This window comes from Parasteatoda tepidariorum, chromosome 10, assembly GCF_043381705.1.
Source record: "Parasteatoda tepidariorum isolate YZ-2023 chromosome 10, CAS_Ptep_4.0, whole genome shotgun sequence".
Classification (NCBI taxonomy): Eukaryota; Metazoa; Arthropoda; class Arachnida; order Araneae; family Theridiidae; genus Parasteatoda; species Parasteatoda tepidariorum.
The window spans coordinates 29,476,245-29,496,544 of NC_092213.1; the positions used below are offsets into that span (position 1 = coordinate 29,476,245).

At 28.2% G+C, this 20,300-nt stretch overlaps 1 long non-coding RNA gene across 2 annotated transcripts in view; it reads right to left on the reverse strand.

Moving 5' to 3' along the window:
* Window positions 1–5,731: 5,731 nt before the first annotated feature.
* The window catches only part of LOC107447133 (uncharacterized), a 67,515-nt gene continuing 52,946 nt past the window's right edge, over window positions 5,732–20,300 (reverse strand). For both annotated transcript variants that reach the window (XR_001584488.3, XR_011637941.1), the window contains 3 exons: window positions 15,986–16,099; window positions 13,898–14,033; window positions 5,732–5,950 (listed from right to left, as the gene is read on the reverse strand). This is a non-coding gene — a long non-coding RNA (uncharacterized lncRNA). The remainder of the gene's footprint in view (window positions 5,951–13,897; window positions 14,034–15,985; window positions 16,100–20,300) is intronic.

Below are 20,300 nucleotides of genomic sequence, written 5' to 3' on the forward strand. Positions count from 1 at the left end.
TACAGCATATACAAGGGAGAATTTTTTTGTTGCATTTATATGAATACTTGATCTTGCTTAATTCGAGGGTGGGTAATTCAAATCTAAAATCAGTTTTGCTCCTAAGCCTACAGATTTTTTTGAAACGATATTTTAAATGTATAAGTTTAAAAACGTTATACATAACAGGGGGTGACGTAAATGTTAGAATAAACTTTTAGGGGGAGTTAGGGCATATTATCAGGAGTAGGAAATGTACAAGAACTCATGCCCGGAAATGTTGTCGTACGCCTATAGGGGAGCTCCCTCATAAGGATCTATTCAGAAGCACACTAAGAAACAGATCATAGTAGGAAAGCGCATCAATCAGCGTATGACGATATTTCCGGGAATCGATAAAATAGTTTTTAGACTGTTTTATTTCCAACATTTTTTTTTTTTTACGTTCATTCAGTTCTTATGTCTCTCTTGGTGTTAGAGGGCTGACTTGGACCGTTAATAACTTCTGACCAATTGCACTAGGGTACTGAAATTTGGACATTGACTACAAGAAGCGATTTAAGCCCTCGATCCTGAAAGTCGTTTAATTTTTATTTAGTTGGTTCGGAAGAGAAGATTTGAAAAAAACAAATTTCATTTTGATTTAGCATTAGCCATTGCTTTAAATTAAACTGTAGATGATTTTCTTTGGATCGGAGGTGCTGGCGTTTGTCAGGTGTTGAGGTAGCCAAGGCCTGCAAGGGGCTGTTGCGCTGACAATGAAAGAAGATTTTCTTTAGGAGTTAATCGCATATTATTTAATGTTTAAATATATTTTACAAGCTCAATGATCACCGTAGATAGCTGTACTACGTCACCGAATTTTTGTTTCTAAAGTCATCTAAAACCACAAATTTATTTTGTTTATCGGTGAGATTTTCAAACGTGCTTTATTAAATTAAATAAATTCAAATCTCAATAATTGAAAGGAAGAAAAAATTATGTACTAAAAAGTAAAGTTAATGGAGGATAGGTACAAGTTGGTTTAGGGAAACCGTAAAAAAAAAGCCATGTTATTATTGACGCCTATGATGCCTAAATATTTTTAGTAGCTAGTACTGATACTATTACGGTTATGCTACGATATCAAGTTTAATGGATCCCCGAAATAAGTTTTTGAAAGTTGTTCATGTGCAACATCTTCGTCTACATTACATGCGAGATGTGTCATCTAAGAAAAGGAGAGCAAGGAAGAAGAGGATGAATCAGTTGCTGAAATACAAGATAACATACGATATATCTGAGATCCTGATAATCACACTAACCTCACATCAGGAATTCGAGCTTGCAATTTTAACTTCTTGATTCTAATCATTTTAAAATTAAACTTAAATGAATAAAGAAATAATTTACCTGTCAAATATTTATCTCACATTTAGTTGTATTTTTTTAAAATTCTGTTTAAATTTTTTTTGTTCGCTGTGATATTTGAAACCAACAATTTTCCTCATCGGTCAGCAATAGGGTCATTCATTTCTATTGCGGGGGACGAGTAAAGGGTGATTTGGTAGCTGTTTGCACCAAGAAAATGTTAAAGCTCGCTTGAATTAGAGACATTTAAAAAAAAAAAAATTCAGATAAAAAATTTTTTAAATTTTTTTATTGTAAATTTAATTACACAAATAGTGAGTGAAAAATTGTAATCTTAAAAAGGGCTATGTCTCTTAATTTATAAAATGTGACTGGGTTAAAGGTCCTCACCCCCTCCCCGGGTTCCATGTTCCCTGCTACTAAGTACCATTAAGTAAGGCATAGATAAATAACTTACATGAAAATACCGTTACAACATTTATTAATTTTATTTCAATAGTAGCCAAAGAATTTTGGATATTTGTTTTAAATCTTTATAACTGTAATAGTAGCCAATATTTTTGGACACTTGTTTTTCTTTATGACTGTAATAGTAGCCAAAGATTTTTGAATATTTGCTTTAAGTCTTAATGACTGTAATAGTAGCCAAAGATTTTTGGATATTTGTTTTAAATCCTCATGACTGTAATAGTAGTCAAAGATTTTTGGATATTTGTTTTAAATCTTTATGACTGTAATAATCAAGTAATCTTTTTTGTTTCTAGAGAATGCCCGATATGATAAGACGATAATAATATTTCCTATGCTTAAATAGAGGAATATAAAAATTTGATAAAATGTTATAATTCATGTTTCACTCAATTTATAAAACGCCAAAATTATTTTAATGTCACTTTTTACGAGAAAACATCGCCAAATATGGCACATCTACAGCTAACAGTGCGATACCGAGTTAGAAGACAATTACAAGATTCGCTGTTTAGAAGAAGACTACTTGCCATGAAAATACAAGTAAGAAAAAATGGCATTGTTGTTGTGGATGAAGGTGAAATTCACGCATTTGCACTTCTTTTTTAATGGGCGTTTCTTCTGTACACATATTCCTTTCACCGATAATGTTGAAAAATGATTGCATTAGGCAACAGGGAAAATATTACAAGAGCAATATCAGTTGTTCTTCAATAAATAAACGTGAAAATAACCTAAAAAATTTCTTAACTCTTCTAGTTTTAAAATAATTGGACTACATTAACCCTTTGATGCAGATAGACATCACTGCTAGTTTTATATATTTTTTTCTGATGGTTTCATTACAAGAAAAACTATACTTTGTATATTTTTTTTATTCATAAAAAAAACTCTAATAGTTACTAAAAAATCTGTTACATCATCAGAATTATATTTGCATCAAAATATAAAATACAAAAAAGTAGTTTGAAAAAATATTTCATTCTTATTTGAAAATTTATCAATAATTTATTTTGTAAATTAGAGAAATTTTAAAGATGAGTAACTGCTTCTGTTAGATCGAAATTGCTGCAAATTTTAAAAATTGTTGTTTGTAAGTGAGCCGGGTTTGGAAAATGTTTCCTTGAAAGTAGAAAAAAAACGCCAGTGTTTTATGTTTCATTTCGTAACCATAAATTATTAAAATGGTAAATATATTTTCACTTATTTTGATCAAAATTAACACAAAATAGTGAAAAAAAATATGAAAAATATGTTTAATAAAAATTCTGCATCAAAGGATTAAGAACTAATAAAAATTATTAGTTAATATTAAGGAAATATTGATTTTAGCGAAAATATGATGTTATTCCTAATTTAAAGACCCAATAGCTAAATTGTCCTCGAAATAAATACTTTTATACTCTTATTTGTATCCTTGAAATAAATCGGTAAGTGATGTAAAATAGGTAATGGTTATTTTTAGAAGCATTTTTTTTCCTGTTAAGGCTTTCGGAGAAATTGGAGCGGCTAATGTTAATAGGAGGTATTATAACAGCCGCTGAACAGCTGACCCAATTTTATGGGTTTACGACTACTAATGTTCAACTCCGCAGCCTTGTAATCTTGAACCCAATGCAGAAGACAAGGGAACTCCTGGATCGAGCATTGGGACAAATTTGCTTTCGTGGAAGACTTTTTGATGGAGCTAATCTGCATTTGCGTTTCATGGAGAGGAAGACGATGAGAACCTCCCACGGTTAGTCTGACGGGAAGGGAACCCTAACTCATGATACGTCTACCACTAAGGATATTTCACGTCAGCACTGTGCTCGGTGCAAGACGGATACGGAATTCGTATCGACTGGGATTCGAACCCGGTTCGCCACATTGGATGGCGAGCGCTCTGTTCCCTGAGCCATCGCGGCTAAATAATAGGGGGTATGTTACAAATCTGCACTTTCGAGAACCCCCCCTCCCGGAAAAAAAACTGTGCAAAAACTTCTTGGTATCAAATACTAAGCAATTTTCTAGATTGCTTAAAGAAGAGAATCCAAAATTGTGGTGGGAATTAATACAATTTATCCACAATTGACACAGTTTCTTTTTCTAACCCAGTGAGATGATCTGTCTACCACTAAGGATATTTCACGTCAGCATTGTGGTCAGTGCAAGCCGGAGTCGGAATTCGTATCGATTGGGATTCGAACCCGGTTCGTCGCATTTACTTAGCGCCATTTGCAAATACCAGCAAGCCTGCTGGAAATCAAGCGAATTTTTAAGGCAGAGGGTGTGTTTCTTGTTTTTTCAGTAGCATAATCTCTGGCCAAGAACAATATTGCAGCCACACACACATCACAGCCCGTTTTACAAGGAGGACCCATTCATATTTCATCCATCCTCAGATCGTACTTTTGACCTGAACCAGAGAACGATTAGTGTCCAATTCAGTACCCCCAGAGGTATTGATTTGTAATGGGAACTTGAAGGACTGTGTGACCTCGATAAATTTAGCGTGCACTAGTCATCCTTAAATACACGGAAATTTGAGCTCCTGTTCTCACGAACACGAGTCCAACGTCCTACCAACCAGGCTCTTTCAACCCGAGATGTATCTTATAACAGTATAGATAAAAATTGATATATTAAGTTTTCTCTTTAACTCATGAATACTACATACCATATCATTGTTTCAGAAACTAATATTTTTAGGAAAGGAGTTAATTCTTGGAATAAGATGTAGTTCATTTTATCGAAATTCTCAATAACCAAAATATTTTAAAACATTTTTTTGGCAATACATGTAATAATATTATTGATGCATTTTTTAAATTGTTTACTTAAACATAAACATATACTATATCATTACTTGAATTATATATGCTGGGAACATTTTGCAAATTACTCGATTTTTGATAATATAATTTATATTAAACTAAATTTGATACTAATTTTTTATAGTTTTATTAGTAAGGGACCTCTTTTAGTCATTTATCTAGTCATTTATCTAGCTTTAAAACTAGATTAAATGTGCCAGGTGCACTTATACTTTTTTTAAAATAATTTTATTTATTTTTTTCAGAATTTTAAGCATTATCCTTTTTAGGAGGACAATTTTAAATGCGTCAATTGCACATATTTCACAACACTTTTGTTAATTGTTGAATATATTTCATATTTTGGAGTATTTGAAACCCCATTATCTCTTATAGTATAGCAATTCTTAATGTTCCATGTTTTAATATTCCAGAATAATTTTGTTGATTGTTGAAAATATTATTTATTTTGAAGCATTTGAATTTTTATCTTTTTGAGAATGCCAATTCTAAATGCGTCTGTTGTACATCTTCATGACAGTTTGTTAATTGTTGTCAATATTACGTATTTTCAAGTATTTGATTAATTATTATCATTACTAGGTTAGCAATTCTTAACTTTCCATACGTTAATATTCCAGAATAATTTCGTTAATAGTTGAAAGTATTACATATTTTGGAGTATCTGAAGCTTTATTATCTTTTCTAGGATAGATATTCTCAATTTTCTAGACCTGAATATTCCTGAACAATTTTGTTTTTTGCTGACAATTTTGCATAATTTAGAACAGTTGAATTCTATGTTTTTATTGTGGTAAATTGCTTTTTCGCAATTCTATAATTTTTTTTAAATACCGGAAATTCAAAACGGAAAGTTCGCTTGTTTGTGATTCTTTTTAATAGCAAATAAATTATGAGGTGGCTGGATGATTTCATATTTTTTAAGGTAATTATGAGTTTAAGAATTTGTTAATTACAAACATTTAATACAAATGAATTTTACTTAAAACGAATGGCTAAAAATATGTGATTTGGGCAGAATATTTAAGAGTATCGAGAATAATTGAATTGAGAATAATAAAAGTAGAATATTGAGAACGTGTTTGAATGTGTGTTTTGTTTTAAAATTGTCATGTAAATAAAAAGGCAACTTTTATCTTTTAATCTTGATACAAGAGTAATAAATGATCCTTTTAGAGAAATATATTAAAAAATACTGTGTAGATTACATTCATGATGCTTTCCTGTTGTGAAGTAGTTTTTTTCAAGCTTTATAATTTAACAAAATATAATCCAAAAACCTTAGATGATTCTTTTTCCTTTGCACTGCACCAAGAAATGTTTTGAACTTCATGTGTCTGAAAAGAAGGTTTCAATCAAATGAAATAACAGATAAAAATTTTGTGAAAGTACTGAAAAAATTTCAACAGTTATGATTTAATGATTGAATTTTACCTATATGATTTGAAAAGTAAAAAGTATACTAATGCAAGACATTTTTAGTACATATTTTATCAAAAAATAATTAGTTGAAAATATATGATTACTGATTTTTGATTAATTAAATTAATTAGTAACTTACAGTTAATTAAAAAGTAAGATTTTTAATTATTTTTTTAATATTTTTCAGAAGCAATTCAATCGAGATGACTTATGTTTTATTACTTAAATTGTTTTAAACTACTTGAAATATTTTGAGCTTAGCGTTCCAATCAAATTTTATTATCATTATATAAAATAATAAAAGTAATAAATTTTTGTTAAATATAATTTTTGATTCATATTATTTTCTATGAAAACTTTTATGAATGCGAAAGTATTTTGATTTATGTCATCAACGGTATGGTAAAATACTCAAAATATATTAGAAATTTCTAATTGAATTTTCAGCAGTATATTTCGGCTTATTTTGGTTTTGTATTAAATTTTAATTGAAAAATAACATAATTTGACTTGATATGACTTTGTATTAAAGTTTTGTTAAAGCAAATAGCATAATCTTATTTTATTTGATTTTAAATTAAATTTTTGTGTAAAAAAAGGAGAGCAACTTGACTTGATTTGATTTTGTATTATATTTCCATGCAAAAAAAAAAAATGCAGCGTTATTTGACTTTATTTGTTTTCGTCTTACATTTCTATGCCAAAAAGGCAGCATAATTCGACTTTATTCGATTTTGTATTATATTTCTGTGCAAGAAAAAAAACAGCGTAATTTGACTTAATTTGATTCCGTATTTCTTCTCTGAGTAAAAAATAAAGGCAGTACAATTTGACTTTGGAATATTTTAAGAAATATACCATAACAATATCTGATGAACAATTAAAAAAAAAAACAATTTGCTACATGCATGTAATTTTTGTATGAAAACAGACAATTGTCTATTTTTATAAGTGATATCAAATATAATTTATTATAAACGACAGCTTCTTACATAACGTATATAATTAGATAAACATTCATTCGCTTTATAAGACAACATGCAACACCACGACCTTATCCCCTTTCCAACACTGCAAAACCCAGTTAAAACAAAAGAAAAAAAAATTAACTATTTCCGACGCAGCCTGTGGCCATAAATACCAAACTACAGCCGTCCTAACGAGAAAAATGTCATCTAAATTTAGACATGATCTTAAGCACCTGTTACTCTCCCCCATCCTCTCTACACACCCATCGATATACTGTTGCCAAACATATAATATTATCCTGAGGTAGAAAACGTTTTATTGTGAAGACACGTTTTGACGGGCTTGTGAAAATAACAGATTGGCTTTTTTTTTTTTAAGAAAAATTTTTTCGCTCCGTCCTCACTTGTCAAAATATGTTTTATTCTCATAGCGTTGACAGCTCTTTTAGGGTTTATAGATAAAAAGGTATTTTGTATTTTTTTGTGAAAAAAAGAGGCTTTCTTGCGTAAAATTACCGTTATTTAATGCTGCAGGTATAATGGTGAGTGTTTTTATTAAATTGAGCATAGCGGAGGCTTTTTTTTCGTTGTTGAAATGTTTGAAAATATTTTATCGAGACAATGCGATATTCTTAGAATTGTGAGAAATGTTCAAAAATATTCGATGCTTATGGCGTCCGGGAATTTCAGTGTATAAAATGAGCGAAAAAATATTTAAATTTAAGAAATTCTGTCAATCTGGTTTTTTTTTAATAATATTTAAAATAAAAAAATAAAGAGTATGACTTTCATGTTTTAAAATAAATTTTTAGTTACGTGAATCTGTAACGTGAAAAGGCAGCATAAGGAATATTTAAGAAATATATATATAAGAAATGTATATATAAGAATATATAAGAAATATTTTAAGAAAAACTGTATTTTTTTAAAAAAGTAAGGCTAAATTAAATAAAATAAAACACTAAGAAAGTATAATTTTACTTCAAAAATAGTAATAAAAACGTAAATTCACAGTAAAGGTGAAATGATAAAATATTATTTTAAGAATAAATAAGATTCATTTAAAAAATAATATAAGGGTATATACTTATAAAAGTGTGTGAAATAAAAGGAATATATCACAGAAAATGTCAATTTACTGTTAAAAAATGATAGTAAAAAAATAATTTCAAAATGAAGTTAAAGTTATTTAAAGTAAATATTATAAAATATGGTTTTGAAGACATGTAAGATAAATTTAAGAAAAAAAAATTAAAAATATTTTATTGCAATATAAATTATAGAAATAACTGTAAATATAAATAAAATAAAGTAAAAAAACATTAGGGCATATAATTTTGAGGTAGGATATGCAATAGTTTTCTAGATAATAAAGGAAATGGAATCTCAATATTGAGTAGATAAATGCTAAATTATAGAAAAATAATTTAGAAATTTTAAATCAAGTTACAAAAATATAAAAATTTATATAAAATGAAATGAAAATAAAACAAAAAGAATCTCAATATGATGTTTTTTTTTTTGAAAAAAAGCTAAATTTGCTATTACTTGTTTTTACCTTTTGAGAATCTAAAAATATCTTACAGACATCCAAAACTTTTCATATTCCTGAAAACTTTATTAAAACACTTTTTCAGTTCTATTATTTATTTACTTTTTTTTAAGGAAAAGGTAAAATCATATTTTTTTCTTTTCAGTTTGGAGTGCGGTAGAAGAAATTGTTAGCAGAAGATTAAAAATACAGCAAACAAAAGCATATTCTGTTACGCTAAGTGAGTTTTGATCCCTAATTCTAGAACAATACAAACCCTCTCATATTGTCTTTTTTTTAATTTGAAATTCAACTTTTAAGTACTTAAAAATTCGTTTTTTCACAGAATGAAGAAAAAAAACGTGATATTTATGACTGTTAAAAAAATTTTAAATTTTGTCACTTAAAAAAGCTTATTTCAAAATTTAAAAAAAAAAGTGAAAAAAAGAATTTTTGATTTAAATATTTTTATTTTTTTAATTTACAGTCTTGTAAAAAAATTTGATTGTATATTAAACTTATAACAAAAAAAGCCTGAACCTCAAAACAAGTAATTATTTTTAAAACTTATCCTTTATTTCCCAGACATATAGATTACTACTACAGCAGTACAGCTGTGTTATGACGTATGCACGTCTTCAAAGCTTCTTGATGCTTTCTTCAAATAAAACAAAATACTGTGACGTACATACGCTCAATGAGATTAAGAATACAGTTTCCATTCATGAGTTTCTTCAAAGTACAGGTGCTGTCAGTACAGGTTCGATTTCGACACGAAAACCCCTCGTGGATCGAAGCAAAAAGCATAGATTTGGTGACGTCAGGAAGCCGGGTAATGACGTCTTTTCTAAGAATGACGTCACGGTTAATAGGTTTGTCTATTTTTGACTATCTTTTTAAACAATAGGTACCTGTGCCTATTTGCACTGTTTACAGGTGGAAAAAGTTACTTTACAGGTGGTTAGAGAACTTGAAAAGGGATTTCTTGTAGCTGATTTGGTTCTTTTGTTGCGAGAAAAGAATTTGTTACAATTTAAATAAAATAGAAAAGAAAATCTATTGATCTCAAGATTTATTGTTAAAAAATATATTTTCCAAAAATATGTTGTATATAATATTAAAGTTATGCTTGGCTTTGTAGAAATAAGTTTATCAAAAATAAATTTAACAATTTCTAGATACTATCTCTAGCTTTAATTTGTCGAAACCTAAAAATGTCTTGTCATTAATGACGAAGTAATATTTCTGATAAAAGGGACTTATTTATCAAACATAAAACTACAAGTTCATAAGCTATATTTCTAATTTTAACTTGTCAAAACTTAAAAATATTTTGTAATTAATATCAACATAATATTTCTGATAAAAGAGGAGTGTTTATCAAAAACAAAATTTTAAGGTCATAAACTATATTTTTAATTTTAATTTGTCGAAACCTGAAACTATTTTGTCATTAATATCGAATTAATATTTCTGATAAAAAAGTGTGTCTATCAAATATGAAGTTAGAAGTTCATAGGCTACTTTTTCTAATTTTAATTTGCCTGAACCTAAGAATAATTTGTCATTAATGAAGCATGTTTACCAAAAATAAAATTAGAGGTTCATAGGTTATTTTTCTAGTTTTAATTTGCCGGAAACTAAAAATATTTTGTCATTAGAGCCGAAGTAATATTTTTGATAAAAAGACGTGTTTATCAAAAATAAGAATAGAAGTTCATAAACTATTTTCATAATTTTAATTTGTCGAAACTAAAAAAAAAGGATTTTGTCAGTAACATCGAAGTAATATTTGTAATAAAGGAACCAATAAATAAAAACAAAGTGATAAATAAATATTAGTCCTAATTTTAATCAGTGCAAGGAGTAATTAATTAATTATTTTAAGAGGACCACAGAATGTGGAAAATATTAACAAACTGGAATAGCGGAAGACGAATCATTGGTTTGAGTCTCTTTGCCTTTGGGCTAACTATGGGAGGTTTTCTTAAATATTTATGTAGAACAAATATGGACTGATTTGGCTTCTGTCAAAAAGTAATACAAATTCTTAGATAAGGTTCGATGCTGACCTGTAATATTGGTATCTTAAGAACACAATGCTGCAACTTATATGAGGAGTTTGTGAACCATAAACAATTTTAAAACTGCTACATTTGTACGATAGTAAGGTCCAGGCTTAACACTATATTAAATATTAAAGTCATAAGAAATTTATATAATATTATGGTTTACCGCGGTTCAAAAATTCAAACAGTGAAAAAATACAATTTTTATTTTGTAGGTTCTTTTGTCTTCTGGGTGGGGTTCAAAATTACCAGGTTATGGACAATAAGAACTACACATCGCTATATGGATTAGCAGTTTAATCTAGTCAAATAAAGTTAAAAGTAAAGTAAAAAACTCAAACAAGTAAAAACTATATGTCTGTGAACCATAATCAAGGCTAAGATGGCTTAATTTGTATGGTAATATGGTTCAGCTTAATACCATATTAAATTAAAAAATTACATGCTATTATGGTTCACTACGGTTCAAAATTTCTAACAATAAATTTTTATTTTATTTTGTGGGTTCTTTTGTCTCCGGGTAGGGGTTCAAAATTACTAGGCTAAGGACATTATTAGCTACACAAGGCTACATGGATCGGCAGTTTAACCCAGGAGTTAATTAACCCAGTGAAATTAAGTAAAAAGTAAAGTAAAGAGTACACTGAAGCAAAAAGTAAAGTAATAAGTATTCTAAAATAAAAAAAATGAAGTAAAGTAAATAAATAAAATTCGTACTGAATCATTTTTAACAACAGATGTTTTAGAAGATAATGTTAAGTGACTTTTAGGAATTTTCCAGATTTATTGTGCACAAAAAGCGTTTCTAGATATTTAAAAAAATGTTTTTTTCTTTTTCACAATTCCAAATTTTATTAAATCTGGCCTATTTAAAATACCAATTTGAATCTAAATCGATTAAGCTAATTTATGAAGCATGTAGCAAATAACCAAATTGAGTGTTAAAAAATCAGTTTCACATGCCTTCAAAGAACTAATTAACTAAAGGATAATCAAAACAAAAGCGGGATTTTTTATTTATGAATTTCAGCTATCTAGATTTTAAAAAGTTTCAAAATAATTGACACGTATTAGGTTACCTTTTATTTAAGTAATTTAATTTTGTACAATACATTGCGTATTTTTGCAATATTTTACAATCTGATTTAAAAATGAAAATTGCAATAATATTGAAATACATTATAATGTACAATGAATTTAAATTCATTTATAAACTTGCAATACTATTGAAAGATAAAATATACACAAATAAAGCAATGAAAAGTAAAATGCAGGATTTTGAAATTGTTGAGACATCTAGATATTACAGAGTTTTGCATTAACTAACATTTATTTCGTTATCTTTTTCATAGGTAATTTTATTTTGTACAATACAGTGCATATCGTTACGATAGTTTTACACTATAAACTAAAATTGAAAATCGCAACAATTTTTAATTAAATAAAAACATACAATAAATTCAAATGTAAAATAAAAATATATAGAAATTTTCAATTAAAATATTAAGTATATATAAATAAAGCAATTAAACAAACCCTTATTTCTCCCACTTTATGGGTTTACGACTACTAGTGTTTAATTCCGTAGCCTTGTAATTTTGAACCCTATCCAGAAGACAAGAGAACTCCTGGATCAAGTATTCTATCTGAAAAGGACTCTATCCCATGCCTAGACTGCAAAGGACTCTATCCCATGATAGGAGTACCACTGAGGATATTTCACTTCAAAACTATGGTCGGTCCAAGCCGAATGCGGATTCGCATTGACCAGCCATCGCTGGGATTCGAACCCGGTTTATCTCATTGGAATGCGAACGCTCTATCCCCTGAGCCATCGCGGCTCAAAATTCGTTATTTTCAAATTATTAATTTTTCATATTTATCAATCTAAAATCTCGTTTCTTTGAACCTTGAATTTCGCTGTCCTTTTGCAGAAAAGTCAGCATATAATTATCGCAAGTGTAATTATTACGAATGCAATTAGTACAAATTAACTGTCTCGAATCAAACTAGCCGATAGAAATAGTCATAAAAATACATATCCTATTCTAAGTTTTCTGTTAAACGATATCTTAATTTAATAGTTTTGAAGCTGTTAGTGATAAAAAGAAGATATTTTAGATTAAATGAACATAAATGTTAATTTTTTTTTACAAACCTGAGCAACTAAAAGTCATAAACTGGACAGATGTTTCAGAATAGACAGCAATAAAATTTTTTATTAAGATGCTGAAAAAACAATGTTGGGCTTTTACTGAATTTAGAAAGACTCTATTATGAATTAGGATTTAGTATTTTTTTCCTTATTTTTTGCTATCTTCTTTTTGCATGTAACGTCTGTTATATTATTATAAAATAAATAAACTTTGGTTGAAAAATTGAGTCTGAAAATGATGAATTGAAAATAAAGTAATAAACTTGATGTGAGTTAACGAACTGATGCATATGAAATCATGAAATATATTATAAAGCCAAGGACCCATTTTTAACAATGTTTCGTATACTTTTTAATATACAATTATTCAATTCAATATATTTATTTAATATATTTATTCAATATATTTATTCAATATAATAATTTTTGTAAAAATATATTTAAAAAAAGCGTTTAAATGTGTCATGCAATCGACTGGAAAGTAACTAAATCATTATATATTTTATTAACTAAATCATTATTATTTTATTATTTTATTAACTGACCCAATCAGCCAAAGTCGGCCCATTTTTAATAATAGTATATTTTTCCAATAATAAAATTATATAAAATATTCATTTAATATAGTAATGTTTTAATAATGTGCTGTAAAAATTTGCTAAAATTAAGTGTCGTGCTATCAACTTAAAAATAACTAAGCCAAACTGTACAGTAAAACTTTTTGTTTTATTAGATAAAGTTAAAAAATAATTACGTCAAAAAATAATTAAAATTAAAATTTATCTGGGGTTTCAAGAACAATAGCATTGTTATCGATGGAAAAAAGAAATTTTTTATCCGATTCAAAAATTCAGTTTAGAAGGAAATCACTCAATTCAACATAACAATCTAATATAAAATAATTTAATAATTTATTTTAAAACGATTAAAGTAATAATTTATAATTTATTGGCTAGATGCCTTAAAAATTAAACTTAATTTTTTGTAAAGATTTAAACAAATGTTGAAAAGAACAAATAATACACTGTAAAAAGTTAACCTTTCTTTTACAAAATAGTTCTTTGTATCAAAGTATCAATCAATTTTATTAATCTTTGTGTCAATTTAAATTTTTTGTATCAATAATAAGATTTTTTTACCTTTGAAGTTTCATCAAGCGTATTTTAATGAATATAATCAGAGAGCTGATATCGAATAACTCTTTCACTTTTCAGTATCAGTTCAGTATAGCATTTTTTCTATCATGTTATTGTAGTTGTTTTCCCATAGCTTCGACTGAAACAAGTAAAAGAAATGGATATTAACAAACACAAAGAAGGTTAGTGTTTAGTAAAAAGGAATAAAATATTTGGAATAAGCAAAAAATTACCATACAAACATTAATATAATTCTATATTAACTAAAAATTGTAAATAATTTTATAAGTATCAACGCAATGCTGGGGTAAACATTAAGTGCCCCCAGAATGACTAAAAATTTGAAATAACACCAATTAAAGCATAACGCAAATAAATAAAAATGTCCAGTTTACTGCGTTTTGACAAAGAAATTTAATAAGTAATACTATCCAAATTTCAAATTAGTTGCTAAGTTCATTAACAGATGGCACTGCTGACTGACAAACTTTTGAACCAATACTTTATTTTGCATCTCAAACTATTATACTTGAAATATTTACAAAGGTTTCAGTTAATTTTCTCCTTCACCGGCGCATTGTTGTTGCTACAAATGGTGGTTAGCTCAAAAACATTGTTTCATAATTTTTATCAGTTGGCAACTTAGAAGCGCCATCTTTTAACAAACTTCATTACTAGTTTTTTGAGTAGTTGTAGTTAATTTACTTCGTACTAGAGCTGCACGATGGGCTATTGGCGACGATCTGGGAAACACCCCTGAGGATGATCCGAAGACATGCCATCACAATTTTGATCCTCTGCAGAGGGAATGGCACCCCCGCTTCGGTAGCCCGACGACCTGCACGCGACGTCGAGCACTTTACGGTAGAACAGTTTAACGAGGACCAATACCGCACACCCTCGGTACTAGTTTTTTGAACTTAGTGATATTAGTTAACTGGTTTCTTAAGAGGACGATTGTTTTTAACTACTTCCGTTTTCTTTTAATGGATTTGTTTAAATATTCGTTCAGTTTTTGGACACCCGATATCTACTTAACTGAAGAATATAGTGTGAGAATATTCCAACTCATAGTTTGAAAACTCATATTATATATATTATGTAATCTCCACGTTTAAATAGCATGTTGTTATCGGATGTAAACATAGAATATTAATTTATTCTGTCAACTCTTTGAAAAGTTCTTTTATATGCAGTTTCCAGATAATTTATATACATCTAATAAAGATACCAAATTTACTAAAATCGCACTGAATAAATTCTTCCAGTGAGTTCTTTAATTATCACAGTAATTCTGAAGTTTTTAAAGTAGAAGTGAAGTTCACTGTTTTTACAACCAACGCAATATTGTTTCTTTCGATTTTTGGAATTTTATTATTTTGTCCACATATTTATTTTAGCATATAACTATATTTTTTATGTGAGATTCAAAGTTACAAATAAAATTGTATATCACTTATAAATTAAGAGCTTAAAGAACAAGTAACTTATTCATAAAATTCCGAATAAACTAATTTTAATCATCGCTTAAAATAATTCAGATTCACAAACTCTAAGAATAAATTATGTATACTTGTAATCCGAAGAACAATTCTTCTTCTTTTTTAGCACTACAGCCAGTTTCTGACCAATGCAGTCTCAGTCAGTTTTCTCCGTAATTTATCAGCCACAATGGTTTTTCATCATATTACTCTTTTTGATTAGTTTTTCGATGTTTTATTCTCTAAAATTTGTGTATAATTCAGCATTATAGCTGATACACCAAATAATATTTTCCCTGACGGCACTAATTTTTTTCTAATTAGTGACTACAATTGTAACCACAAAATATGATTACTTTTGATATTGTTTACAACTGTAATAGTATGATTGCTTGTAATCTCAACAGATGTTGTATTAAATTATAATTGCTTGTAAACTCGACTACAATTGTATTCGTTAATTATCATTACTTATAAATTTGATTGCAATTGTAATCATAAATTATGATTTCGGCAAAATGAAAATAATCGTAAATTGTAGTTACTTTTATTTCTGACAAAAAGTAATTGGTTACTTTTAATTATAAAGTGATAATAGTTTAGTCCATACCTTGCCCTTTAACATTCGATTTCTTAAAAACATATCCACCAAGGTTGCCTAGATTTCTGAAACATTCTTCCTTCTAACTTTATCATTTATGCACAGTAACCTCCTTTTCTGAATCTTAAAAAATAAAAATATAAGTTTCATTACCTTTTTTATTTTCATTAAAAATCCTAATAACTCTTCCATAACTATATTTTGCAATAAAGAAACTTCATAAAACAATAAAGAATGTCTTTGACAAAAGTCAGAGCTACTAAATTGCATATTAATTCTCTGAAAAGACATTTTGTTACAGTTAAATGAAAGTAATGTGACGTCTCAGTCTAGTATTTTTAGAAACGAATTTGTAAAAAGAACATGAGGATTTTCCCGCGACTCGTAAAATATCGTCTGCTTAGAATCTTTTTTGATACATTGTAGACCGGCTGAAGTCGTTACATCTTCTTGTCCTCCTGTTCCATTTTCAGTGCAAAAGCATCGTTTATAGAAGGCATATTTATGGGTCTTCTAGAATTTCGTTTCTGCTAAACATCTTCTTTTTTAATTTCGAAAACTACTTTCCCTTGTGACTGCTAAGAAAGTTGTTATTTTGTTTTTAGGCTTAACTTTTTTTTATACTAGAAGTTTTTCTTTTCTTGAAAGTTTATGTAATGCTTGACTGAAGATGGATTACAATATTCTTCTTGAAAAAAAATGTACCCTAAATTAAATTTTCAAGAAGTTTTTAGTTTGTTAGAACAGCTTAGAACATCTTAGAATATAAGGGTTTGCATCTAAATTATCGTGTCACAGAAAGTGTTATACTATAAATATTTTTACCAAACATCGTTTTGCAATCTAAATGTACATATCTTAGAAATAAGAGGCGAATTTGTAAAAAGAAATTTAGGAGTTTCCCGTGTCTTGTTTAATGAATCCTGTTTAAAATCTATTTTGATACATTGCTAAACGAATTTTTCGTCACAGTTAAGAAAGATAGTTTATTTCTAAACGTTATTTTTTGCACTAAGTTAGCTCTATTTTTATAAGGTTTACGTAATGATTTACGGAAGACAGATTACGATAGTCATTTTGTGAAAATGTACCCTAAGTTTTTAGAAAGCTTATAGTTTATTAGAACAGATTTGAACTTTTTAGAAAAAAATGCACAAATCTAAAATAATTGTGTCTCAGAAATTCATAGATAAACATTTTTACCAGAAAATGTTTTGCAATCTTTATGTTTCAAAACGAAAACATGTTTGTTGTTCTATTGGTAGGAAAATTAAATTTCAGTGGAATATTCAAAAGATGATGCGTCTAGTTCCAGAAGGTTGACCATTATTTCGGTTAAAGAAACATTTACTGAGAAATGTCAAAAAATGTATTGAGTCTTAGAGACGAAACCAAGCTTGTTATTCTATAGTTAAAGAAATCTATTTTTTCTGCGAAAAGATTTTAAGAAAAAGATCAATTTTTATTTACAGAGATAGGTACCATCTTTAATATTCTCAAAATGTTTTGTAAATGTAAGAATCACATTGCAATTTAAAGTTCAACCATGACATTTTAAGAAAGCATAGTCAAAACTATGAGAATATGGTAAAATATTGCAAAACTGTGTTTATTGCTTTGTGAGGACATCAAAAAGGTCGGTAATTTTTTCCGAAGCACTATGGTAATTATTTTGGTAAAATTTAAAATAAAACATGGTGTTTTAGGATGTGATATAATTCGGTAAATATTGTAAAATTTGGTAGTTTATCACGATGGTTAAATTTACTTTTCAGTTTTGTACTTTTTGTTAAATTCTGGACAGCAAGAATCATACTTTTGAAAACCTAAATTTTCGGCAATTGAATTGAATTGAATGTAGGGTTCAATGGCACGAAGTTAAATTTCCGACAAACTACTACAGTATGAATGGAAAAAATACCAAATGAGCTGTTTAAATACCATATATTTTGGTTTTATAACCAGAATTATGTTTTTTTAATGTCTTTACCATACAGTATGGCAATTTTACCAGAATTTTTCTCAGTAAAGGTATCAACAACGCCGATATTTGATTGGTAGAAAAAATTAGCTCTCTGATAGCACAGTCTGATAAGATCACAGATTGATAAAAACCTATAATTGTGAAAATTGAGCAGTGTGAAAAAATCGAGATCAAATTGCGATTGAAAGTACCAACACTGGGAAAAGGCCAGAACTTTTTACCGTGAAATTCATTTTTAACATTAAAGTTTTATGGAACAAAAAATCTGATATACCGGAATTTTTACAGTAAGATTTACTGTAAAATCACAGTAATTAAATAAATGTTATTATAAGAACTACGGTTTAAAATGGATTTTATGGACCCTGCATTCAGTTTACCAGTATTTTTTACCTCAATTTCATCAGTTTTCAGTAGTGTAGTTAAAATGTTCAACTCCAATCACAATTCCAAACTTTCCTGAGAAGTAATCTCCAACTTAGAATCAATTAAAATTTCCACCGAATCCCAGTATTAATTTCATAACTAAGTAGATATTAATTTCAAATTACATATTTCTGTTTTTTATTTACCAATAAAAGTTGCTTTTTAAAATTATACTTTATGTTATAGTAAAAAATTGAAATTACATTTTATGTAATAGCAAAAAATTAAAATAACATTTTGCTGACATAAAATTAAATTTAATGGCTAAATTTTGAAGAATATATTTTAGAAAAATGTTGAAATGATGCAAAACCACCCTTACAAAAATTTAAACTGTTTCTGTGGTTCATTTGAGGAGTAATGGTTGATTTAAGGTTTATTTAAGGTTATACAAAAACCAGCTTAAAAATCAACCTCCATTGGTATATAATCAAGGTGTATGAAGTTGTTTTATTCACACCTGAGGTTGTTTTGTGTTGGATAGAAATGAGGTTGGATAAATGAGTTTGTTTTGGATTTTTTTATGTATATATATTATCTTTTCTACACTTCAATCAAATAAATATATTTAAGGGGTGAATAATTTCACGAGATTTTAACTAAAAGTATTGTTGAGTTACATATGAGGTTGATTTTATGAAGTGTAAATGAGGTTTAAATTGAAGTTTATTGATAAGGTTATTTTTGTTTAAAAAACTAACTCGTTTTTTTAAGTCTCAAGTGCATTTTCTTTACATCTATCAACCTAAAAACAAACCTAAAAACACCTTTTTTTATTAGGGCACATTTACGAGTCCACAACCCTGGTTTTTCCCTGGTAAAAATAAGATTTTCTATATTAATACTTGATTTTGGTCTTAAACAAAAACAAACATTTAACCTATTTATGATATTATGCGAATCTATTAACTTATACGATCACCGTAAACCTCCTTAAGGTTTTAACAGAATGTTGCTTTCAGGAAAAAGGAAAATATTTCCGCTTTTAAAATAAAAACTACGGTCAGTCACCTTAAAAAAACCCAACTTCCTTCACCCATAATTTCCATATTAATTTTTGTTCTTAAGCTACTCAAAACAAATATGTAGTCTTTAAACAATAAAACCGAAATTAAAGAAGCCGCACAAAGTAAACAAAAAAATCCGTGTCAACACTCATAGTAATTAAGCAAATACAAAATAGCTATTTCCAAGTTTTGTGCTTACATTATGCTTACCAAACTCACGCGACAAATACAAATTACAAAATTTAACCAAGGAAGTTAGCAATTAACATTAACACTGCCAGCAATCCCTTATTTTATGAGCGCAAAATCAAAGTCAATTTATATGATTATGAAAGTGAACGCTTAGATTCAAATTTTGCATGCTACTCAGAACACACGTGCTGATTGCCCTGCGGGTTCGCAAAAACACACCGAACATTCCGCAGCATACTCTGTTAGAGTAATCTTCAACTTTATGAATGGACTTTACGAACCCTTTTTTTTCTTTCTATTAGTTGTTTTAATGCACTGTAAGGAATAAAATATATGTTCCTTAAAGGAAAAGTGCTGTTTAGCATTTTACAAGGTGAACCTTACGCACGTCGACACGTTTGGTGCACCTGTGAATGGACAAAAAACCTGTCCCAAAAGAAAAACAAAAATAACAGAAAGGAATTCATTTAGTTTATTTTATTATTATTTTTTTTTCGTTGAAAAAAGTTCTGTTAGCAAAAGGCGGTTACGAAAGTTTTGAAGAGATATTTCGAAACGGAAATTCCCCCTCTAGAGTGGACAGAAATGAAAAATTTTCTTTTTAAATATTTGCTTGTCTGTGCTGTCTCCATACTTGCTTTTAAAGAACGAATTTTTAGTTTTGAAGCTTTGATTTCTTTTCTTTATTTTAAAGCAAGTCACACCGGGGAAAATT